Below are 24796 nucleotides of genomic sequence, written 5' to 3'. Positions count from 1 at the left end.
CGAGAAGAGGTGTCTAGAGGGGGGTGATTAGACCCTCAATGAAGAAAGTAGCAATTTTTAAGTTTTTCAAGTTAAGGTGGAGTTTTAGCACAAGTTTAAACATTCACAATACATTTAAAGCAAGCATGGCAAGAGTATATGAGCAACGGAAAGTAAAGCATGCACCTTGCGAGAATGTAAATGGATGGGATTGGAGTGTGCAAATAAAGTTGGAGGCACGAAGATTTTTTCCGTGGTTCTGACAGGTCGTGCTATCGTTCATCCATGTTGATGGAGACTTCAACCCACGAAGGGTAACGGTTGCGCGACTCCACAGAGGGCTCCACCCATGAAGGGTCCATGAAGAAGCAACCTTGTCTATCCCACCATGGCCATCGCCCACGAAGGACTTGCCTCACTAGGGTAGATCTTCACGAATTAGGCGATCTCCTTACCCGTGCAAACTCCTTGGTTCAACTCCACAATCTTGACGGAGGCTCCCAAGTAAGACCTAACCAATCTAGGAGACACCATTCTCCAAAAAGTAATAGATGGTGTGTTGATGATGAACTCCTTGCTCTTGTACTTCAAATGATAGTCTCCCCAACACTCAACTCTCTCACACAGATTTGGATTTGGTGGAAAGATGATTTGAGTGGAAAGCAACATGGGGAAGGCTAGAGATCAACATTCTTGTGGTTGGATTGGAATGTCTTGGTCTCAACACATGAGTAGGTGGTTCTCTCTCATAAAATGAATGCTGGAAGTGTAGGCACATTCTGATGGTTATCTCCATGAATGGAGGAAGAGTGGACGGGTATATATAGCCTCCACACAAAATCTAGTCGTTACACACAATTCACCAAACTCGGTGGGACCGAATCGAGAAACTCGGTCAGACGGATATGGTTCAAAATGTGAACGTTAGAGTTTTCGGTGGGACCGGCATAATCAACTCGGTGGGACCGATGTGCTAGGGTTAGGGTAAAACCTCAACTCAGTTTGACCGATTACACAATCTTGGTGAGATCAATTTTGGTAATGAGCAAACAGAGAGTTGGTCAAGCAAACTCAGTGGGACCGACTGCATATCTCGGTGAGACCAAAATAATTGCAGCAGGCAACAGAGAGTTTGCAAGCCCATCTCGGTGAGATTGAGATCCCATCGGTGAGACCGAACTGATTAGGGTTTCTGGCAATGGCTATGTCAAGTGAACTCGGTGGCGCCGGATAGATCAAATCGGTGGGGCCAAGTTTGACTTTTGGTTTAGGACATATGTGGAAATGAGAAAGTGGTTGAGGGCTTTGGAGCATATCACTAAGTACTTTGAGCAAGCAAGCCATTAAGCAACACCTCATCCCCTTTTAATAGTATTGGCTTTTCCAATGGACTCAATGTGATCTTGGATCACTAAAATGAAAATGTAGAGTCTTGAGATTTGAGCTTTTGCCAATCTTCTGTCCTTAGCATCTTGAAGGGGTTCCACATCCTCTTGTCCATGCCACGCCTTTGTTGAACTTTCTGAAATATACTAGATAAAAGGATTAGTCCAACAAGAGATTGAAGGAAAAATGCCCTAGGGCAATAATAAAGTTGTTATTTATATTTCCTTATATCATGATAAACGTTTATTATTCATGCTAGAATTGTATTGTAGCGACCAGACCTCAAACAGTCTAGTCTCTGTGCATCAGTGTCATCCCTGGATCGGTAATGCTGACACGCATAGTACTTGAAGGATTTATAACAGAGTAGCAATCACACACTTATTACATCGAATAGTCTCAAAAGAGAACTTCTTACAATAAATATGGCTTAAGGCCATCTAAATACGATAACAGCGGAAGGCTTGGAAGATAAAGTGAGTCCATCAACTCCAACGGCATCACTTAGTATAAGACCACGACCTATGGCACCTTACTCGTCGTCTGAAAAGTCTGCAACATGAACGTTGCAGCCCGAAAATGGGTCAGCACATGGAATATGCTGGCAAAGTAACACATAGAGAGTAATGAACAGAATAATGCTATCACTACATGAACATATGGCTGGTGGAAAGCTCTATGGTTACAGTTTTGCGAAAAGCCAATTTTTTCCTACAACAAAGGAATAAATTTTATTTAACTATCATGGTGGTTGTTAAACATTGAGAAGGTACCTCCAACTCAATCCCAATTAAGAACGTGATTAACCCAATCAAATTAAATTAAGTAACATGATGATGAGATTCACATGATAATCAAAGAACTAGATACTCAAGACGTCCATAACCGGGGACACGGCTAACCATGATTAGATTGTACACTCTGCAGAGGTTTGTGCACTTTTCCCCACAAGACTCGATCTCCTCCATTGGATTTCTCGCACTTCATGATGTTTGAGAAACGGATGACCGAGAGACAGTCTTTCAGAAGCGTTAGCACCTTACGATGGGTAGACAGTTACTCCTACTTTCCCCTACATCTGCTAGTCTACCACTGTAAGAGTTCACACGACTTAATCAACTATGCTACAGCCCATAATAGCTTGTGGCTGCACACGGAAGTTTCTAGCATGAATAATCTTATGATCCCTTTGAGCCTGGGTGGCGGTCCATAGGATAATCTCACGGGACTCCGGGATATCCAAAAATACAGGCAACACTGGGTTCCCCAGGTGCCTCAATCCACCCAGATGTGAATTAAAGTAACCACCTTAAGTTGAACCATTAATTAACATCCTCACATCTGTCATGGAAATTCACTCAAACCCAATCCACGTCTACGAGCATAGCATAGCAATATAAGCAAACGTAGAAGTAACTCCCAACGGTTTGATAATAAACAGGGCAATAGGTACTACCTCATCTAGTTCCCAAAACCCACATATTAAATAGTTCCTAACCATGCAATAGTTTGAGGGTTGATCTAATGCAATAAAACTGGGTGATCAAGAGGTATTATCAAAGTGTTACTTGCCTTGCTGATGATCCATGAAACCTAGAGACTCGTAGTAGCACGCTTCGCACTCCGGGTACTCTATCGCAAACAAACAATACATACATAAGCAATCAAGCAAGGGTGCACAGGTAAAACTCAAAATAAGAGATATAACCAGAAAGTTCAACTTAAGAACTCCGGTTTGCAAAAAGAATCAAATCGAACGAAGCAACGAAACTCAAACGGCGAAAGAAACAAGCTTCATTTACTAATCGGGACCTAAGTAAAATTTTACAGTAGCAAAAACTTGTTTAAGTTGGTTAAACGGAAAGAGGGTTTCGAGATGAAACTCTAGGCGCTTGAATCGCCTAATTCCGATAAACGAGCGAAAAGTTAAACTAAAACGAAATACAGATCGGAAATCACGATCGAAAATAATCGCGAAAAATCCGAGAAAAAGAAAAACTGACGAACAGACTAACGAACGAACGTTCGCTGTCTGCGGCTAAACGACGAAAACCGTTCGTTAAAACGAACGTACGGACGAACGTCCGCAAAATAAATAAACTGAAAAAAACTAAACCGATCTAAATATAAAAAAACAACCACGGGTTTTATAAAAAAAACCGATCGGTTTTCCGGGAAAGACCGGTGGCGGCGGCTACCTCGGGTCCGGCGGAATTCCGACGAGGCGCGGGACGGCGGCGGCTCCGGCGGCGGGCTCCGGCGGGGTCGGCGTCGGGCGGCGGGGCGGCGGTGAGGGCGGGCGGCGGCGGAACGGCGACGGCGGCTTGGCTCGGGGTGGGGAGAGGTGGCGGCGGGGAGGGGTACTTAAAGGGGTCGGGGGCACCCCCGGGCGGCGGCGGCGGCGCTGACCCGGACTCCGGCGGGAGTCCGGCTCGGCCACGCTCGGGCGAGGCGGCGCGGGCAGGTGGGCCGGCTGGGCCTTCGGCCCAGTTCGGTTCGCGGGCAAAACTTATTTAAAAAAAAATTCCACTGGAACTTAAATAAATCCTAGAAAAATAAATAAAAATCTAAAAATGCCAAAACAAGTTTTCTCCATCTAAATAAAATATTTAGAACAAGATGAACATTTTCTTGGCCCTAAAATGCAATTTTTGAAAACGTGCAATTTTTTCTAATTCAAATAAAATTGCAATAAACTCCAAATAAAATACAAAAAAAATTATTTTAATATTTTCCGTCTAATATTTCATTTATTTTGGAGAAGTCATTTTATCCCCTCTCATATATTTTAATATGAAATATTTTCGGAGAGAAAATAATTAAAACAAATGATCCGTGTTTCGATATTTGATAAAATTCAAATACGAAATCGTGAAATCCCTAACTCTCTCCGTGCGTCCTTGAGTTGCGTGGAATTTCTAGGATCTAGCCAAGATGCAAATAAAAAAATGATATGCAATGATGATCTATTGTATAACATTCCAAATTGAAAATTTGGGATGTTACATGTATTAACCGGAAACTTAGTACATGTGTGAATACATAGACAAACTGAGTGTCTACTAGACTAGCTCATTAATCAAAGATAGTTAAGTTTCCTGACCATAGACATGTGTTGTCATTTGATGAACGGGATCACATCATTAGAGAATGATGTGATGGAAAAGACCCATCTGTTAGCTTAGCATAAATGATTGTTTAGTTTTATTGCTATTGCTTTCATGCTCACTTATACATGTTCCTCTGACTATGAGATTATGCAACTACCGAATACTGAAGGAACACCTTGTGTTGGGGATATTACTACTGGGCGTAAACCGACCAGGAGAGGCCGGGTTAACCCCATAAGTAGTTCATTATATCTGAAGCCCATGAAGACAGACAATGACGCTTTATGAAGGCCCAGGGCCCAAAGCCGGTTTAAGGCCTGTAGACATAAACCGGTATTGATATGTAAACTTGTGTTGTAAGATAGAAAGAGCAGAGACCGAGCCGGACACCTTTATGAGCCGGCCTCGGGATTCTGTAAACCAACGGGCGTCAACCCATGTATATAAGGGGACGACCCGGCGGCGGTTCAAAGAGGACAGACAACAACTCAAGACCCAGGAAAAGCGTATTCGCTCCCTGGTCATTGAAACCCAAGCAATCCCACAACAACTGGATCGTAGGCTTTTACCTTCACCGCAAGGGGCCGAACCAGTATAAACTCTCTTGCGTCCCTTGTCCTCTTTAACCCCTTTAAGTTAACCCGTAGCGATGGCTCCACAACTAAGTCCTTTCTCTAGGACATTTGCCGTGACAAAACCACGACAGTTAGCATCCACCGTGGGGCTATCGCACGATGGTTTCAAATTCTTAGAGGGAAGCTTCGAAGGACTCAAGGGCTACGCTGTGGGCCGGATGACTAAAAGTCGTCGCGGCAAGCTCTACATCGACGATGCAGGCTGGAGCCCCGAGGCCGGCTCGATCGAGTACGGGTACCGGGTTCCCTTTGGTGGCATACACGTTTTCATTGGCAAGATCGGCGAGTCGGGCCCTGAGCCGGACATCTGCACCGACCTCGTCGAAACGGCTCAGCATGCGAGATCTGCCCGGGTCGAACCTGTCATGAAGCGTGCCTTCGTGGGAGTCATCCACGGAGGGGAATCTGAGGATAGATCGGAATCTGGTGGTGAAACCGTCGTTTATTCTGGAGACGAGTCATCAACCGGAGAGACCGAGTCGCTGTATCAGTTGCAAGATGGCCGGATTGAGGGCTGTTCCGATGGAGACTGTATTCCGGACCCCTTGGATCTGCCAAACCGGGTTGCAATCTTCATGGCCAGTACACAACCAGCGCTCCACTCTTCGACCGTAGCGGCGATGATTTCTGGATCAACAGCAGCGACAGCGGCCGGGGCAGAAGGCCCTGTGCAACCGCTGGCTCAGGTTCTATCTGATTTGTTTGATGCTTTGGCAACGCTGATGGCGGAGGTTAATTCGGCGGATCAGGATGCACACAATGCGGAAATTGCAAAAGTGAAAGATCAGATCACCCAGGCCAAAGCCGACTTGGCAGCTGAGGATTCCAGGATGGCTGCGGAGCGGGCCGCATTGGATGCACAGGCTTACCGGCTTATGCTGGATCAGAGTGCATTGAATGATGTCCTGAAGAGGAGGTACCGATCTTGCTTGCCGCCGGTTTACGAAGCTAGGAACCTCTTTAATACCCCAGGAGCAGGGACCAGTAATCCGCCGGTGGTAAACCAGGCGGAGGCACCTGGAGCGGGGGCGCCGGTTCAGCCGCGTTCGGCGGATCCGCCTCGCCAGAACAACATGGTAACACAGCATGTCCCGATACGACCAGGTCATTATTCTAACCCGATGGACAACATTGTCACTGCCGCTTCACGGCTGGCGGCTATCCCGATCGAAGGCGAGTCTCCAGCGGCGGTTGAGACGCGTCGGGTTAGGGAGCTTCTTTAGACAGCCTTGGTTCAGCAGGAGGCTTATTCATATAGTCACGATCGGATCCATTCCACTCCCCGCCCAAGCCAGAGTTACAGCAGGCGTATGGATGAGCCGGCAGTGTCAAGCAACACGCGGAACCGTGATCCGCCCCGTGGCAATAACCCGGCGGGTGGTGCTGGTGATGCTCAGGAGGTGGTGGACCGGGCTCGGGCACGTAGAGAGGCCGAGTTAGCGGCGCAGCATGATGCCCGTCAGCTTACTCCGATTCGTCCAACCACGTCGGTGGAACCAGGGGTTACTTCTAGCTCTTTGGGGGTACCGTGTCTCATCCCAGCGCTGCGCAACATGCGTCTGCCCAAGGATTTCAAGGGCCCGTGCAAAGTGCCGAATTACACCGCCGATTTATCCCCCGAGACATGGGTCGAAAGCTATGAGATGGCCATGGAGATGCTGGATGTGGACAATGCGGCGTGTGCGAAATACTTCACCATGATGCTAGAGGGGACGCCCGCACTTGGCTGAAGAGCTTACCGGCTAATTCTATCAGGTCATGGGCCGAGTTGAGAGCCCGGTTTATCTAGAATTTCAAGGATACATGCAAGCAGCCCATATCAATTGTGGACTTAGCTACCCGTGTCCAGGAGAAAGGAGAGTCAACAACCTGTTGGGTGCGCCGGGTTTCAGAGATTTTGCATTCATCAGACCGCATCAATGCTGATACCGCAGTTTTAACATCGGAAGGCAATTGCCGGTTTGAACCCCTGAAGTTGAAGTTGGGACGGCTCAAACGTCATTGTAATGACATGGGAACCCTCATGGCCTCTTTGGTGAAGTATGCCGACTCTGATAGTACCAAGGATCCCGAGTCTGACGATGATAAGACAGGGAAGGGAAAAAGGAGCGGCAACGCCAAGGGGCAGCACCACAACCCGGCGGGTCATGGAAACGGCGGCAAGCGTAAGGCGGACCACAGCTTAGACTTTGTGGCTAATACCAACACACATGACAAGGGCCAGCGGCGTAAGGGTAAACCGCCCCAGCGCGGTGGAGGGCCAAGTCCTAACCCGGACCGCCTGTCTTATCTGTTGAACCAGCCTTGCCCAAAGCATGGGACGAAGGAGAACCCGTCCACGCACCTCTGGAAAGATTGTTACATCATGCAAGAGTTCAAAAATTCTGATTCTTTTCGGTATGATCATGGAACAGGTGGCGGTTCGGGCCCCGGGTCTCATGGGCCGGGTTATGGTGGAGGCAGTTCCGGTTCAGGTTTTCACAGTATCAGAGCGGACATGGCAATCAAGGCAATGAGGGCAACCAAGGTGGTTATAACAATCAGGGGAATCAGCAACAGCAGTAGCAGCAGTCGGGTTACCAGAGCAACCAGAAGTAGTTGAATAGCGGACAGTATCATGTCTTCACCACTAGCCTGGACAAGCGCGATCAGAAGCTTCATAAAAGGACAATGAATTCCGTTGAACCGGCGGTGCCCCGTTATTTGCGCTGGTCCGAGCAGCCGATCGTGTGGAGTAGAGAAGATCATTCGCCCCGGGTTGACAATCCGGGTCATCTGGCATTGGTGGTGGCGCCTCAGGTGGGAGGTCATAAGTTCACTAAGGTGCTCATGGATGGAGGGAGTAGTATCAATATCCTCTATTATGAAACTTTCCGTCGCATGGGGTTAACAGATAAAAATCTTAAACCGTCCAATACGGTGTTCCATGGTGTGGTGCATGGTAAATCGGCATATCCTGTTGGTAAGATGGCTCTGGAGGTGGCTTTTGGAGATGAGCATGACTCGAGATCAGAAACTTTGACCTTTGAAGTGGTGAAAATCAAAAGCCCGTATTATGCCCTGTTTGGACAGCCAGCTTATGCTAAGTTTGTGGCACGGCCTTGTTATGTCTATCTGCAGCTCAAGATGTCGGGTCACAAGGGAACTATAACAGTGCATGGGAGCCGCAAGATCGCTCTGGAGTGTGAAGAAGGTGATGCGGCTTATGCTGAGTCGGTTTGCGCAACAGAAGAGTTGAAGTTTTACAAAGACAATGTTGATCCGACAGATATGACTTCACTGAAGAAACCAACTACAGAGCATGATCCGGCCTTGAAGTTTAAATCGGCTGATGAGACTAAGCTTGTTGACTTCGTGCCCGGCGATTCGTCCAAGCAGTTTAGCATCAGCGCTAACTTGGATCCGAAATAGGAAAGCGCGCTCATCGAGTTCATCCGTGAGAATCGGGACATGTTTGCATGGAAGCCTTCTGACATGCCAGGTGTACCGAGAGAACTCGCTGAGCACACTCTCAATGTTGATCCCAAGTACAAACCGGTCAAGCAATTTCTCCACCGGTTCAATGAAGAAAGACGCAAGGCTATTGGAGAAGAAGTAGCCAGGCTCTTGGCGGCTAGATTTATCGTTGAAGTATTTCATCCTGAGTGGTTGGCTAATCTGGTGCTGGTCCTTAAGAAGAACGGCACTTGGCCTATGTGTGTGGACTATACAGATCTCAACAAAGCTTGTCCAGGAGATCCTTTTGCCCTCCCCCGTATTGATCAAATTATTGATGCTACGGCGGGTTGCGAGCATTTAAGCTTTTTGGATGCATATTCTGGTTATCATCAGATCAAAATGGCAGTGAAGGACCAGGAGAAGACAGCCTTCATAACTCCCTTTGGAGCCTTCTGCTATGAGTCCATGCCCTTTGGGCTCAAGAGTGCCCAGGCAACTTATCAACGGTGTGTGCAGAATTGTCTTCATAAACAGATCGGCCGCAATGTTCACGCATATGTGGATGATATTGTGGTGAAATCAAGGAAGAATGAGACATTGATTGATGACTTGAAGGAAACCTTTGATAACCTGCGGGTTTGTAAAATGATGCTTAATCCGGCCAAGTGCGTCTTTGGTGTACCTGCAGGCAAGCTCTTAGGCTTTTTGGTGTGTAACAGGGGCATTGAAGCAAATCCGGAAAAGATCAAAGCCATCACCTCCTTGGCCAAACCGAAGTGTATCAATGATGTTCAACGCCTGGCAGGCCGGATTGCCGCGTTGAGCCGGTTTATCAGTCGCCTTGGCGAGAAGGCCATCCCTTTATATCAGATGCTGAAGAAAACGGATAACTTCGTCTCGAGTGACACCGCTAATGAAGCATTTGAGGACTTAAAGCGGCCAGCTGGCTAATCCGCCGAGTCTTGCTGCTCCGGTTGACAAAGAACCATTGTTGCTATATGTGGCATATAACGCTCGGGCTGTTAGTGTGGCTATTGTGGTGGAGCGCAAGGAGGCAAGAAAGGAATATCCGGTTCAGCGGCCGGTTTACTATATTAGTGAGGTACTTATTGAGTCCAAGCAGAGGTACCCGCATTGGCAAAAATTGGTGTATGGGGTTTTCATGGCAAGCCGGAAGCTTATGAAGTACTCCCTCCGTTCGGAATTACTTGTCACAGAAATGGATGTATCTAGATGCATTTTAGTTCTAGATACATCCATTTCCGAGACAAGTAATTCCGAACGGAGGGAGTATTTCCAAGGTCATCCCATCACGGTGGTCAGCTCTGCTCCTTTGGGGGATATAATCCAGAACAGGGAAGCAACTGGCCGGATTGCTAAGTGGGCTATCGAGCTCGGGCCTCACGGGTTGAAATACATACCCCGAACGGTGATCAAATCTCAGGCACTTGTGGATTTCATCAATGATTGGACAGAACTACAAGCGCCAGAAGAGAAGCCGGATCATACTTATTGGACTATTCATTTTGATGGGTCCAGGCAATTGGAGGGCTCGGGGGCTGGAGTCGTATTAACTTCCCCATGAGGTGATAAGTTTTGTTATGTTCTCTGTTTAATGTTCCCTTGCACTAACAATGCAGCTGAATATGAGGCTTTACTCCATGGTCTTCGGATGGCTAAGGATATGAACCTAAGCCGAGTTAAGTGCTTGGGTGACTCGGATCTGGTGGCTCAACAAGTGTCCGACAACGAGAAGGCACGACAGGAAGCTCTTGACCTGTTAGATGAGGAGCGTGACATGGCGGCGGCCCGTTCGGCGATTTATCAGCAAGATCTGCGTCGTTATCATAGCCGCCGGGTTAGAACCAGAACCTTTCAAGAAGGCGATTTGGTGCTTCGGCTCATCCAGGATCAGACGGATATGCACAAGTTATCCCCTCCTTGGGAAGGACCCTTTGTGGTCAGCAAGAATCTGCACAACGGGTCATACTACCTTATAGATGTTCGAGAGCGCAAAGACTCACGTAAATCGGAGGAGGAGACCCACCGGCTGTGGAATATCGCTCATCTTCGGCCCTACTATACTTGAGCCATAGGCTCTGCTTATGTACATATTATGACAATGTATATATTATGATCAATATAATAAACCGGAACCTCAGCTAAAGCGGGGTATCTGTTGTTTTTCTTACATCATGTGTGGTTACATGGAGCTTCTGTTTATAAAGCGGCGTCCGGTTTACCCCTTGATTTGGCTTCTCAAAGCTTTATGATACATCACTTGGGGGCTTGGTCGTATCCGAACCATAGCTACACCTCTTGATCGGCGCAATGCCACAGCATCACTTAGGGGCTTGGTCGTATCCGAACATAGTCACACCTTTTGATCGGCTCAAAGCCAAATCAATCCGGGGCCAAAGAGAGTGTTGTAAAACAACAACTCAAACATAGGCACCCACTGAGCACAGCTCAAAATATTACTTGGGGATTCTTTGCTGTCGAAATGAACTAAGAATCTACACTTGTAATAGGCTATCAAGCCATGGCTTGGAAGCCTGGTGTATACACCTAAAACCCCGGGTTAACCTGCCTATTTAAGTAAGTCACTCCGCCCAGGTAAACCTGGTATGACCCTTCGAACTTTGACAAGTTACTCTAAAATAAAGACCCTGAACTTGTCAAGTTAAAAACATGATTGGTTAAGGATTGAGGACCATCTTAAAAGGCTTTGCACAAATGGTTTAACTCAGTGGCCTGGCAGCCCATGAAAAGCCTCGAATTTGGGGCCTGGCAGCCCGTGAAAAGCCTCGACTACAACGGTTTTTATTTGCCTTTTGCTAAGTTTTTCTTTCTTTTGATAAGATTTGTGATATTTTCAAACCGGTGTTTATCAACCCGGGTCGGCTGTCAACTCCAAGTTGTCAGTACATGATCAAGTTATAATCCGGAGACTATCAGCCTGGTCTGGTTTTGACTCAAAGTCACTAGTATAGAATAAACCGGTGTTTATCGTAACCCGGAATGGTTTTATTGTCAACCAACATCATATAACAGGAGTTACTTATACTCCAGATTAGGGTTATGACCCTCACTACAAAGTTGGTCAGCCAACATTATGCCTAAAGGTCACAGGTATCATATATTTCCATATTTGGTTATCTTTTACAAACTTGGTTACAAACCTTGGTCATATATATATTTGGGTATCATGACCCGCCCGGTGGTAAACCGCCAGGGCGCTTTAAGCTTCTTATCTGCAGGAATAGCTTGAATAAATGGCTATGGATTATGAACATTATATCTTAAGCATGGCGGATTAGCAAGCATCAGTCGCAGATAAACATGCGCAAAGGCATAAACAGACCAAGTGTTTTAAACTAGCCTATTACAAGGCGTCTCAGTGCCCCAAAGGATAATTGTTTTCTCAAATAGGGGTCCCAGCGTGTAGAAGACTAAACCGGCCTCCGGATCATGATTCGTCACCAGCTTGGCCTGATGGCTGCGGATCATCTCGCACCGGTTCAAGTCCCTCCTCTCTACCCAGTGGCTGGAAGTCAGCAGTTGCCCAGTCGATTCCAGTTAGGGCTTGGAATACAGCCTCATCGCTTATAAGCGTGGACGGTTCAATGTCAGGGGCATAAGTATGCTTACGGATTGGTGGGATAAGATTTTGTGCTTCCGGAATTGGTGCAGCAACCCGTCTGTTCTTGTCATCATAACTCGCCTGGTAGTACGAGAGGTCCGCCTCTTCAGCCAGTTGACAAGCCAATGGACGTACTTCCCGGTTTATGGTTTGGAGATCGTCATTGCCAAATTCTGTTCCGTCTTCTTTCAAGCTGGGATAGCCTTGGGCCGCTTCCACTGGATCAAAGTCAGGTACCCATGCTTTTGCCCGGATTAGTGCGGTCAGAGCGCCTGTTCTTGCAGCAGACTTTTTTCGCTCTTCTACCCGGGCAGGAAGCATAGATAACCTTTCTAAGGTTTCCTTGATCAAAGTGGGAGGAGGATTATTGTGTGAAGCGGTATAGATGATCCGCTGCGCGCCGGTGTACAACTGTTCTATCAGAGTGTAAGCAGCCTTCAGCTTCTTCTGTACATCAGAGCCCAGGTGGCTAATACGAGTTCCTACGCCATTGTCCACATCAGTAAACTGACAACACATGGGAAGATATGGTGAAAGTATTAAGGAAAATATGTTTACCGAACACAGCAGCAGCCATGGCATGAATCTGCCGCTTTACACTGGTCAGTTCATCAACCACCGGTTTAAGAGCTGCTTCTGCGTTCTCGGCTCTTTTTATCAAAGCGGATTTTCAGTCTCCCAATTCGCCCGCTCTTTGTTTAAGCCCTCTTTTAGTTTCTCCATAGCGCCTAGAGCGCTGGTCAACCCTTCCTTGGCTTTGGAGGTTTCGGCTTGCTGGGATTTGAGGTTCTCTTGCAGATCAGCGGTTTGGCTTTCCTTCTTACTCAGCTCAGCCTATAAAGAGACAGATATATCAATACTTGACAGTACATATTTGAAGTACCAAGCACATAACAAGTTATGCCCTTGGTACTTGGGGGCTAATGCATATTTGCTCTTTATCAGAAATTTTTACAAGTCCCAAGCACAATACAAGTATTAATCTTGGCACTTCGGGGCTAATGTGTGTTTGCTCATAATTGCTGCTATGGGAATTCTTCTACAGTCCCGATTCATCTTTATAAAGTTAAACCGGCCCTTGGGGACTATACCAGTGAAAAAAGATGCAGTGTTGCAAATATAAAGATTGTTACTAAAAGTCCCCGTTCAGATTGATATCATAAACCGTCACTTGGGGGCTACTGGAGTTGATATTTGGAAGTTACAAGAGAGACAGTTAAGCAGAGTTGAGTATTAATTACCTCATATCGCTCTTTCATCAAATTTACCAAACCGGCTTCATAGTCACGGCTGGTGAACAGACGGTTCAAGAAGCCGGAGTGAAGGTCTTGAGCATTGAGATGGGCATAACTTGACAAATCGGCGTTCCATTTGCCTTTGCCAATTGCAGAGTGCTCGTCTTTGGCATTATGCTTTGACAAAGCGACAGGGTTGCCAGGAGTGGTGTGGCCAGTGCTAGTAATCATAATGTCATCATCGTTGTCATCAGCAGCCGTTACTGGGGTTGGTGGTATGTCAGTATTTTTAACTGGACTGACCGGTTTGTCATCAGTTCGGACAGGGCTGGTTGGCTGGTCAGCATGGCTTGTGGTGTCAACTTCTACTTGCTCAGCAACAAAGTCATGATCTTGAGGCGGTGGGTCATTCAGTATGGCATCAACGTCGGTCTCTTCAGGATCTGGAGTTTTTTCCGGTTCAACAGCCACGTCATCATCAGCCGGTTTATTCAACCGAGCCTTCTTGTTGGGTCTGGGCTTGGCCCTGAGAAAAATAGACATGAGGATCAGTACAGTATATCAAAAGAACACATCAAGGATAAAAACAAGTGTATAGCTCACCCAAGAACTGTTTTGAGGGGTGGAAGTTTTGTGGCCGACGACTCGCCAGAGATGAGTGAGAAGTACCCTGATAATTTGAATCAGACGGGTTAAGAGGCTGGCGGAAACAACCCGCTTTGGGGCATGAAGTGTCAAGGGGATAAGAGACCTCTGATCGGCGTTTCCGAACCGGAGTGTTCGGTAAACCGGCGGAGGTAACTACCTGGCCGCTATGCCGGGTTGTGCGGCGAGCCTCGTGCTGCTGCATCTTCAAAAGAAAGTTTAGGTCCAAGTAAGCAAGGGGGTGAGAAAATTTTACTTTCCGGTTTGCTCGACGGATTTTTGATGTTGGCTGAGGATCTGAATCGGAGGAAAGAATGATTACCTCTAAATCATCAGCGTGCCTGCCTTCAGCCTCGTCCTGATAATAATCATTGTCAATGAGGTGTACGAAAAATGAACCAAGAGAGTCAAGTTCTACCTCTGATTCCGGGTTACCCACATCATCATCAGCATTTAGCTCGGAGGATGCAGTGGTCCTTTTCTTGGCAGGTCTTTTAACAACCTTGGTCTTTGGGCGAAGTGGCTTGGTCGTTTTGTCTTGCGGCTTTGCCGGTTTGTCTTGTGGTTTGTTGTTCCAGAACGGATCATTACCTTGTCAGAAAATAATCACAATTTCAGGGCATATTTGGACAGAAGCAACTTCAGATAAAAAGATTATATGATTCTTACAGCTGGCGGTTTGTTGAAGGTGCAGAAAGGGAGTAGTCCGGATTGGCTACAGACAGCCTCCGATTCATTCAGCATCTTCTTTACGGCCTCAGTAACTTCTGCATCTGTAAGCTGAATATCAATGTGTCGTTGAGGATCCTTCAAACTCCCTGTGTAGTCACACATCAATCCGGAGCGCCGGCTTAAGGGCAGAATACTCCAGCTTATCCAACAACGGGCAAAGTCAACTCCTGTCAAACCGTTCGCCATGAAGGCTCTAAGCTTTGATAGTTGAGGGGCATAGTTGGCCCTTTCTTTGGCAGTCAACCTCTGGGGAAAAGGATGTGTGTTACTAAGGCGGTGAGGGCGGTAACCCGACAAGGGGTTCTCATCGGTTGGAGATGTATCTTTGCAGTAAAACCAAGTCTGGTTCCACTCTTTGGGGTGACTGTGAAGCTTGGGATGAGGGAAAGTAACTTCCTTCCTTTTTTGAACCGCCATTCCACCCAATTCCGTATTGGGTCCATCTGTGAATTCTGTGCGACGGTTTAAGTGAAAGAAGTCCCTAAACAATTCGACTGTAGGTTCCTCTTGTAGATAAGCCTCACAGAAGACTTGGAAGTGGCAGATGTTGGTCACAGAATTTGGACCGATGTCTTGGGGGTGCAGTTGAAAGCTGGCCAGTACACCTCGGAATTTTTTTGAACCGGGAGGGCTAAAACCTTGACCCAGGTGATTAGCAAGCACGACTACCTCTCCATCCTTGGGGGTAGGAGGACTTTCCGGGCTAGGGACCCTCCAGTGGATGACGTCTTTCTTGGCTAAAGCGCCCGTTTTAAAACAGTTGTTTAACTGCTCTTCGGTTACTCGAGAAGGAGCCCAATTGCATTCATAGACTTGCTTGGCCATGGCAATGAAGGTCTGAAACATGATTATTGCCGGTTTAAGATTTACAGTGGACAACTATACAGCGGTATAAGGATGTAATCATATTGCTAAACCGGAATTGGTTATTCGCAAACCGGAGTCTAACAATGGAAACAGTACAATGATGAATGCAGTGGTGGTTCAACAAGGGACTAATGGTATCTACTGGGTCATCATTTTTTCTGTGAAGTTAAACCGCCTAATCTGGTATTAAAGGTATAAGTCTAAAGATGTATAAGTGAAGGAAAAAACAAGTTTCACAGTTTGGCATGGGAATTTCAGATCTGCCGTGCATTGGATAATCAAAATATATTCTGGTCTAATATCAAGCGCTCAAAAAGTTCAGTAAGTTCAGATGAGCTTGATATCAAGCAGATGCCTTAATAAGAAGAAAGGAGTTTAAACTAAAAAAGGCGCTAAAAACAGTCAGATCTAACTGGCCATTAGTATTACTGAAGGAGGAGCAGCTTCAAGCTATGAAGAACACCGAACCCTAATGGCGGATCTAGGGTGAGGAAAACAGGAACTTACTGGTGCAGGAGGATGCAGCGGAGGATAACCGCGTTTCTCTGATACGGTCAGGTTGATGCAGCGGCCTTTGTCGAAGCAGCGGCGAAGGACGACGGCGGTGGCAGAGCTCGAGGGTTGGTCGGCACGAGGAAGACGATGACGCGAAGAGGCACGATGGGGAAAAGTGAAAGTGACCCCTCGGCCCTATTTATAAGATGAATGGATAATAGACAGGCGCGAGAATCGAGGAGCCCGAAAAATGGGGTGTGTGACAGCTCTGTTGCCTCGATCCTCGAAGGCCCATTAATGAAGATGGGTTATACACAGTTTTAAATAAAAGATGACGTCATGGCGGTTTACCATGGTCCTGGAAGGTGACATCATGGCGGTTTACAAGATTATGTGAAGATGTTGAAGAAGAAATTTTCTTAAGTATTGAGGATTGACATGAACCAGTTCAAATCAATCTGGGGCCTAATGTTGGGGATATTACTACTGGGCGTAAACCGGCCAGGAGAGGCCGGGTTAACCCCATAAGTAGTTCATTATATCTGAAGCCCATGAAGACACACGGTGACGCTTTATGAAGGCCCAGGGCCCAAAGCCGGTTTAAGGCCTGTAGACATAAACCGGTATTGATATGTAAACTTGTGTTGTAAGATAGAAAGAGCAGAGACCAAGCCGGACACGTTTATGAGCCGGCCTCGGGATTCTGTAAACCGACGGGCGTCAACCCATGTATATAAGGGGACGACCTGGCGGCGGTTCAAAGAGGACAGACAACAACTCGAGACCCAGGAAAAGCGTATTTGCTCCCTGGTCATCGAAACCCAAGCAATCCCACAACAACTGGATCGTAGGCTTTTACCTTCACCGCAAGGGGCCGAACCAGTATAAACTCTCTTGCGTCCCTTGTCCGCTTTAACCCCTTTAAGTTAACTCGTAGCGATGGCTCCACGACTAAGTCCTTTCTCTAGGACATCTGCCGTGACAAAACCAAGACACCTTGTGTGCTATCAAACGTCACAACGTAACTGGGTGATTATAAAGATGCTCTACAGGTGTCTCCGATGGTGTTTGTTGAGTTGGCATAGATCAAGATTAGGATTTGTTACTCCATGTATCGGAGAGGTATCTCTGGGCCCTCTCGGTAATTCTCATCACTATAAGCCTTGAAAGCAATGTGACTAATGAGTTAGTTGCGGGATGATGCATTACGGAACGAGTAAAGAGACTTGCCAGTAATGAGATTGAACTAGGTATGATGATACCGACGATCGAATCTCGGGCAAGTAACATACCGATGACAAAAGGAACAACGTATGTTGTTATGCGGTTTGACCGATAAAGATCATCGTAGAATATGTAGGAACCAATATGAGCATCTAGATTCCGCTATTGGTTATTGACCGGAGATGTGTCTCGGTCATGTCTACATAGTTCTCGAACCCATAGGGTCCGCCGGCTTAACATTCGATGACGATTTGTATTATGAGTTATGTGATTTGATGTACCGAAGTTTGTTCGGAGTCCCGGATGAGATCACGTACATGACGTGGAGTCTCAAAATGGTCGAGACATAATGATCGATATATTGGAATGTTATATTCGGACACCGGAATGGTTCCGAAATGTTTCGGGTATTTTCAGGATTACCGGGAGGTTACCAGAACCCCCCGGGAGATTAATGGGCCTTAGTGGGCTTTAGGGGAAAGGAGAGAGGGGCCTCAAGGGGTAGCCTGTAAGTGCATCTAGTGCCCCTTAGTGATTTTGGTGTATTGAAGACTTATAGGGTAAGGGACTGATGCGTTTGTGAGTGTACACAGGTCTATAAGTCTATGAGGAGTTTGATATTTACAGAGAAAGTCGACCCCTAAAAATGAAGTTCTTCGACTGAAGACTTTGGAATTCTGAAGACTTTCTGAAGACTTTGAAAGTGAAGAAATTGGTGTGATCTTGAAGACCTGGTATTCATTCGAGGAACATGAAGCATGAAGACTTTTGTTTTCGTAGTTTCATTTTCTCTTTCTTGAGTCATAGGAAACACCGTACTGTTAAAGGGGGTCGAGGAAATACTAAGGAAAAATTTCCAAGTCATGCTCAACTCAAAATCCTACACCTACCAATCCCTTCGAGTGAAGCCATTGGAAATCTCATACAGATCAGTCATATTCTTCAGTGACAGAGACGAAGTTCTTCTGGTCTCTAAGGAATTTGTTCTGACTGAGGAGTTAGGAATTCGCTAGTGCGAATTGCCTACACAGTGAGGAACATGATAGCCTTGAGGAATTTGAACCTCAAATTTCCGACCGTTGCTGTGCTACGCGCCAGCTGTCCCAAAATATCTTATCCACCTGACGGTCATATCATTGAAGGGCATTTATGTCTTATCATGTCGGGCTGCTCCCTAGGCTATAAATAGCCACCCCCTACAACCACTAGCTGGTTGGCTGCTCCGAGAGAAACTGACACTTGTCATTTGAGAGCATCCCATCCTCCGAGGACTTTGAGCGAAAATCATCAAGTGAGGAGAAGCCAAACCCAAACACCTACAAACCCAAAGTGATTGAGCATCACTGAAGAGATTGATCCTGCGTGGATCCGACGCTTGTTACCTTTAAAGATTGTGCTTCTTCCAGACGGTTAGGCGTCATGGTCTAGAGCATCCAAGAGGAATTGTGGATCACCGAGTGACCAAGTTTGTGAAGGTTCGGAAGTCACCTGAAGACTTACCACGAGTGATTGGGCGAGGTCTGTGTGACCTTAGTTCAAGGAGAATACGGTGAGTACTGTGTGTCCTCGGGTTTAAATACCGGCGCCCCCTCCTTCCTTCTCCCCTCCTTCCCCTTCCCTCCTTCTCCTAGGTTGAATAGGAAAGGGGGGGCGAATCCTACTTGGACCGGGAGTATGAGATGATCATGTTTTGTAACAGTTATCGGCAACTGGCAGGAGCCATATGGTTGTTGCTTTATTGTATGAAATGCAATCGCCATGTAATTGCTTTACTTTATCACTAAGCGGTAGCGATAGTCGTAGAAGCAATAGTGGGCGAGACGACAACGATGCTTCGATGGAGATCAAGGTGTCAAGCTGGTGACGATGGTGATCATGACTTTGCTTTGGAGATGGAGATCAAAGGCACAAGATGATGATGGACATCTCATATCACTTATTTGATTGCATGTGATGCTTATCCTTTATGCATCTTATTTTGCTTAGTATGGCGGTAGCATTATAAGATGATCTCTCATTAAATGTCAAGGTACAAGTGTTCTCCCTGAGTATGCACCGTTGCTATAGTTCGTCGTGCCGAGACACCACGTGATGATCGGGTGTCATAAGCTCTACGTTCACATACAATGCATGCAAGCCAGTTTTGCACATGCAGAATACTCGGGTTAAACTTGACGAGCCTAGCATATGCAGATATGGCCTCGGAACACCGAGACCGAAAGGTCGAGCGTGAATCATATCGTAGATATGATCAACATAGTGATGTTCACCAGTGAATACTACTCCATCTCACGTGATGATCGGAAATGGTTTAGTTGATTTGGATCACGTGATCATTTAGATGACTAGAGGGATGTCTATCTAAGTGGGAGTTTTTAAGTAATATGATTAATTGAACTTTAATTTATCATGAACTTAGTACCTGATAGTATTTTGCATGTCTATGTTTTTGTAGATAAATGGCCCGTGCTACTGTTCCTTTGAATTTTAATATGTTCCTAGAGAAAGCTAAGTTGAAATATGATGGTAGCAACCACACGGACTGTGTCGTGGAATTGTCACGAGAGATGTCCTAGCAGAAGGACTTAGTCATGGAGCCATCACAACAGGGTTAGCTTAAAGGGGTTAAACGGGACAAAGGACACAAGGAGTTTATACTGGTTCGGACCCTTGCGGTGAAGGTAAAGGCCTAATCTAGTTTGAGGTGGTATTGCGTATGTCTCGATTACCAGGGAGCGATTACGCTTGACCTAGCTTTCGATCTGTTGTCTCTTGCCCTAAGCCGCCGCCGGGTCATCCCTTTATATACACAGGTTAACGCCTAGCGGCTTACAGAGTCCCGGCTGGCTCATCAACAACGTGTCCGGCCTGGTGACTAATTATACCTGCCTTACAATACAAGTTACACATATATGGCGGTTTACACTTATGGGATTTAAGCCGCCTTTGGGATTTGGGCCCTTCTGCTTCATGAACCGCCATCTTCAACATCCTCATGGGCTTCCTCTTGATGAATGACCATTGGGATAACCCGGCCCCTCCTAGGCGGGTCATACACAGTAGTCATAACCCCAACATTAGGCCCCAGGTTGATTTGAACATGTTCATGTCAATCTTCAGCACTTAGAAAAAATCCTTCTTTGTTTGCTCTTGCGAGAATTTGTAACCCCCCATGACGTCATCTCTTGGAATTACGGAAACCCGCCATGACATCATTTGCCATTAATTCTGCACAATACCCAGCATATCTTAACAGATCCTTATCCTTAATAACTATCCCGAAAATTGAGGTGTCCGAGCGGCTCGATAATCATTCTTTGGCCTCCTCGTTTTTTGCGCCCACCTGTTACCCTCTCCTTATAAATAGGGTCAAGCAGCCCTCTTCTCACTTTCCCCTCTTTTCCTTCTTGTCTTCCACCTCTCTCCGCAATGCATCTGCACACCTGAGCACTGCCGCCGCTGCAAAGCTCTTCGTCTTCCTCGACCTCGGTCGCTGCGTCGACCTGAACGGGGCTAGAGAAAACTGCGATGCCTCTCCATTGTGCATCGGTTCCAGTAAGCACCTTATCTTCTCCATCATAGATCTCCATTAGGGTTTCTGTAGTTCTTATGAGTTCATCATCGTTCTTCGTCATGCTTCTGTTTAATCCTTACTTTGATCCAAAAATGGCATTTAAAATATGCAGAATATGTTTCTATTCTTTGTCTTAATCATTGAACATACCCTTTAGATGCAAAAATCTCGCCAATGTGTTAGTTCCTCTGCTGCCGTAATTTTTAGGCATTGATTTATTTTCTTTTTTCACACAACGCTAGATCTAAATCACCTGCTCCAGTCTGTAAAACCTGTTTATTCAACACTTAGCAGATTTCACTCTTGATAGATACCAAACTGGTCATGGCGGCTTACATCATCGGTTACCACTAGCCATATGTCATTATATAGTCCCCATTTAAGTCGTCACTCTGAATATATATTGTAGCGTTTTACTTCCGGCTTAATGAATCAACTTAAACCGGCAAAAAATTTCTTTCTTTTAGGCTTCTTTCTTCACAATGCCGCCGAAGATAGTTAATTCATGCAATTGGGTTCCCTCCATTGTCACTGAGAACACACTCAAACACTTTGTCAAAATCGGCTATTTACCAGCAAAACATGTCATGCATTGGCGCGCCCCCAATCCAGACGAAGAAAGACCTCAGCCAAAGGATGATGAGGTCATTGTTTTCACTGATCACATGAATCGGGGCTTCTCACCGCCCGGTTCTAAATTTTTCCGAGATGTCCTGCACTTCTTTCAACTTCATCCTCAAGACATCGGACCCAATTCCATGTCAAACATCTGCAACTTTAAAGTTTTCTGCGAAGTATACCTTCAAGAGCAGCCCAGTGTTGAACTCTTTAGGGAATATTTTTATTTGAACTGCCAAAACGAGTTTACAAACGGACCCATCTTGGAACTTGGCGGAATCTCAATTCAACAAAGAAGAGATGCCATCTTCCCCTATGCTTGCTTGCCGAGTCACCCCAAAGATTGGAACCAGACGTGGTTCTACTGCAAAGATACCTCTCCGGCTGATGAGCATCCACAACCGGGTTATCGTGTCTAGCGTCTTGACCCAAAGCATCGTCTTCCTGAAAAGCTTACCACTGCTGAACGTGCAAATCTTGCCCCCACCGTTACAAAGGTTAAGGCACTGCTGGGAAACGGGTTAACTGGCATTGACTTGGTTTGGTGCTAGGTTTCTTGGCAAATCATACCCTTGAGTCGCCGGCCCGGCTTAATGTGTACTTACATGGGTGGTATAAAGGATCCACTACGCCACAGTTCCGTGCGTTTAACTGATGAGGCAATCAATAAAATGACAAAGACGCTTCCGAATGAAGATCCGGAAGACTGCAGCAAAGTGGGTCTGAACCCTTTCTGCAAGCTTAACCCGCCACCGGATGTGAGTCTCTAAATCACTTACTTTTACCTCATCATTCAAATATTCTATTAAATCAACTTTGATGACTTTCACAGGCTGAATCGGATTTTTGGAAAAAGACATATGACCATGAAGCTGCCAAAAAGGCCAGGGCTGCTAAGAAAGCCGCCAAGAAAGCCGTCAAGAAAACTAAGAAGAAATCAAGTGCTTCCGGGATGTTTGAACTAAATCACAGCTTTGAGTTAGAGGTAGCCCTTGACTCCCTTGGCTCCCTTTTCAATTATCTTATTGACACTGATTATTATCAGGATGACACGGGGGCCAGCCAAGCAGTTGAAGAAGAGGTAACTATTATTTCCTCCGGCTCAGTACCTTTGCCAAGACAGAAAATTCGACGAGTAACCCGGAAAATAAGCTTTTCACACCCCTTAGCTCATTTGGATCCTCACTTTCTTTTGAAGCAACAACAGCATGAGAACCGGTGGCAGACTCGGACCAGTGGAGGTTGTCGTGGATTTGTCACGGCAGATGTCCTAGAGTGAGGACTTAGTCATGAGGCCAACGCATCTATGTGGTAGCTTGAGAGGGGTTGAGTGGAATCTAGAGACGCAACACAAGACAAGGGTTTAGACAGCTTTGGGTCCCGGGAAACATCATCCGGTAACAACCCTACATGCTGTTTGTAGCTAGGTCTCATTATGATCACCAGAGAGTCGCCGTAAACCGGCTCTTTGTGTCTAGCCCTAGAGATTGTTTCTTCTTCTTGCTTGTCCCTCATTGGGGAGCCCTGCCCCTCCTTATATATGTTGAAGGGGCGGGTTACATGTGGAGTCCTATTAGGATTAGGACTAGTCTATCTCTAATACAAACCGGATACAAGTCCAGGTTTTAACTCCTTGTAAGACAAATATTCCTCACGCCTTTCCTCTTAAACCGGCCCACCATAACATGAGTCGGCCTTTTGGGCCTTGGGCCTTGTCACCGTCTGTCTCGCCCGCCGGGTTACCAGTGAATCATAATATTCAGTCAGGTTGCTTGTAAACCGTCTGGTCTGTGCGGGTCGCCGGTGAATCGCCAAGTGTCAACGGGGTCTCAAATAAACCGCCAAGTCCGGTCGGGTTATACTTCCGGCCGGTTTACGCCGCGGGGTATATCCCCGACAGAGGTGAAGAATTATCATCCGGCTCACCGAATACTCCAGTTCCGCGAAAACGTCGAAACGAGGTCCTTCCAAACTTAAACTCTTTTTACCCACTGGCGGGTCTCATTCGCCAGCCACTTAATTCTTCCGATTCAAACTACCAGGAGGCTTCTCGCTGTTCTTCTAGTGACTCATCACAGACCTAGTTGCCGGCTTTCAAGACTGCTCCTGGGTAATAACATTTTTTTCATTTTCTATCTCCTTATAGTTTTTATATCTGTACTGACCTCTCATGACTCATGCAGTGGAAAGGCAAAGCCTAGCAAGAAGGAAAAGGTGATCCAGCCGGCTGAAGAACCCAGAGTCCATGAGCCGGAACAACAAATTCCAGCATCTGATACCTCCGTGCTACAACCCGACGAGCCTATTCGTGTGTTCCACCAGAGATTCCTCACCTCTCCAATGACCAGACAAACCTCAATCCTTTGAGTACTGAATCGTCAAGCCCACTTAAACCGTCAAAAACACATGTCGGCGATGTTATATCACTGGCACCGGCTTTAAAGAACCAGGAAATCCAACTGTCTTGGCTAAGCACTCCGCCATTGAGAAGTGGAAAGTGAGATTTGATGTCGCCAATTATTCTCAATTGAGCAGCAGCGAAGACTCTCTGGCTACCTCAACCAAGCACACACCAGCCGCGATCTTGAAATCGAGATGGTGAAGCAGATGCATCAAAAATATGAGGTATGAATTCCTGCTTAAATAAGTTATGTACCTCCTGCCAACCCCCAAGTCTACTGGGTATGATAGGATTGAATATGTAACCATGAGCATCTTTGGTAGAATCCTTCCAAGGCCGGTTTTCACCATTAGAGTTGAACCGGATTTTAAACAATTAACAATGCATCTGTAGACCCCAAGGGCCGGGTTAATCAGCATGAATGAGCCGGTCATGTTCACCATTATTTATAAAAGAGAGCTTACCTGTATAGCCCCCATGAACCGGCTGTGATTGTTTATAGCACAAACGGGTCATCATAAAGTAGTAAGGAGACGCAAGCAATATGCATTAGCCCCCAAGTGCCAAGTACTCTTGCTTGCAAAATTGCTTGGGACTTATTCACCTAAGCCGTTGTATGAAGAATTTTCTGACAGGCATTAGCCCCCAAGTGCCAAGTGTTGTTGCTTGCAAAAGGCTTGGGACTTATATTCCTGTAACCCGGATATGAATGTGTTTCCAACTCTGTGCTTCTACAGGATGCCACTGCTCAACTTGAATCACAATTGGCTGATGCAAAGACCCAACTGGAGAATCAAGAATCTGAGACTGGGAA

This window comes from Triticum aestivum, chromosome 4D, assembly GCF_018294505.1.
Source record: "Triticum aestivum cultivar Chinese Spring chromosome 4D, IWGSC CS RefSeq v2.1, whole genome shotgun sequence".
In the NCBI taxonomy this organism is placed as follows: domain Eukaryota; kingdom Viridiplantae; phylum Streptophyta; class Magnoliopsida; order Poales; family Poaceae; genus Triticum; species Triticum aestivum.
This window is presented reverse-complemented; position numbering follows the sequence as displayed.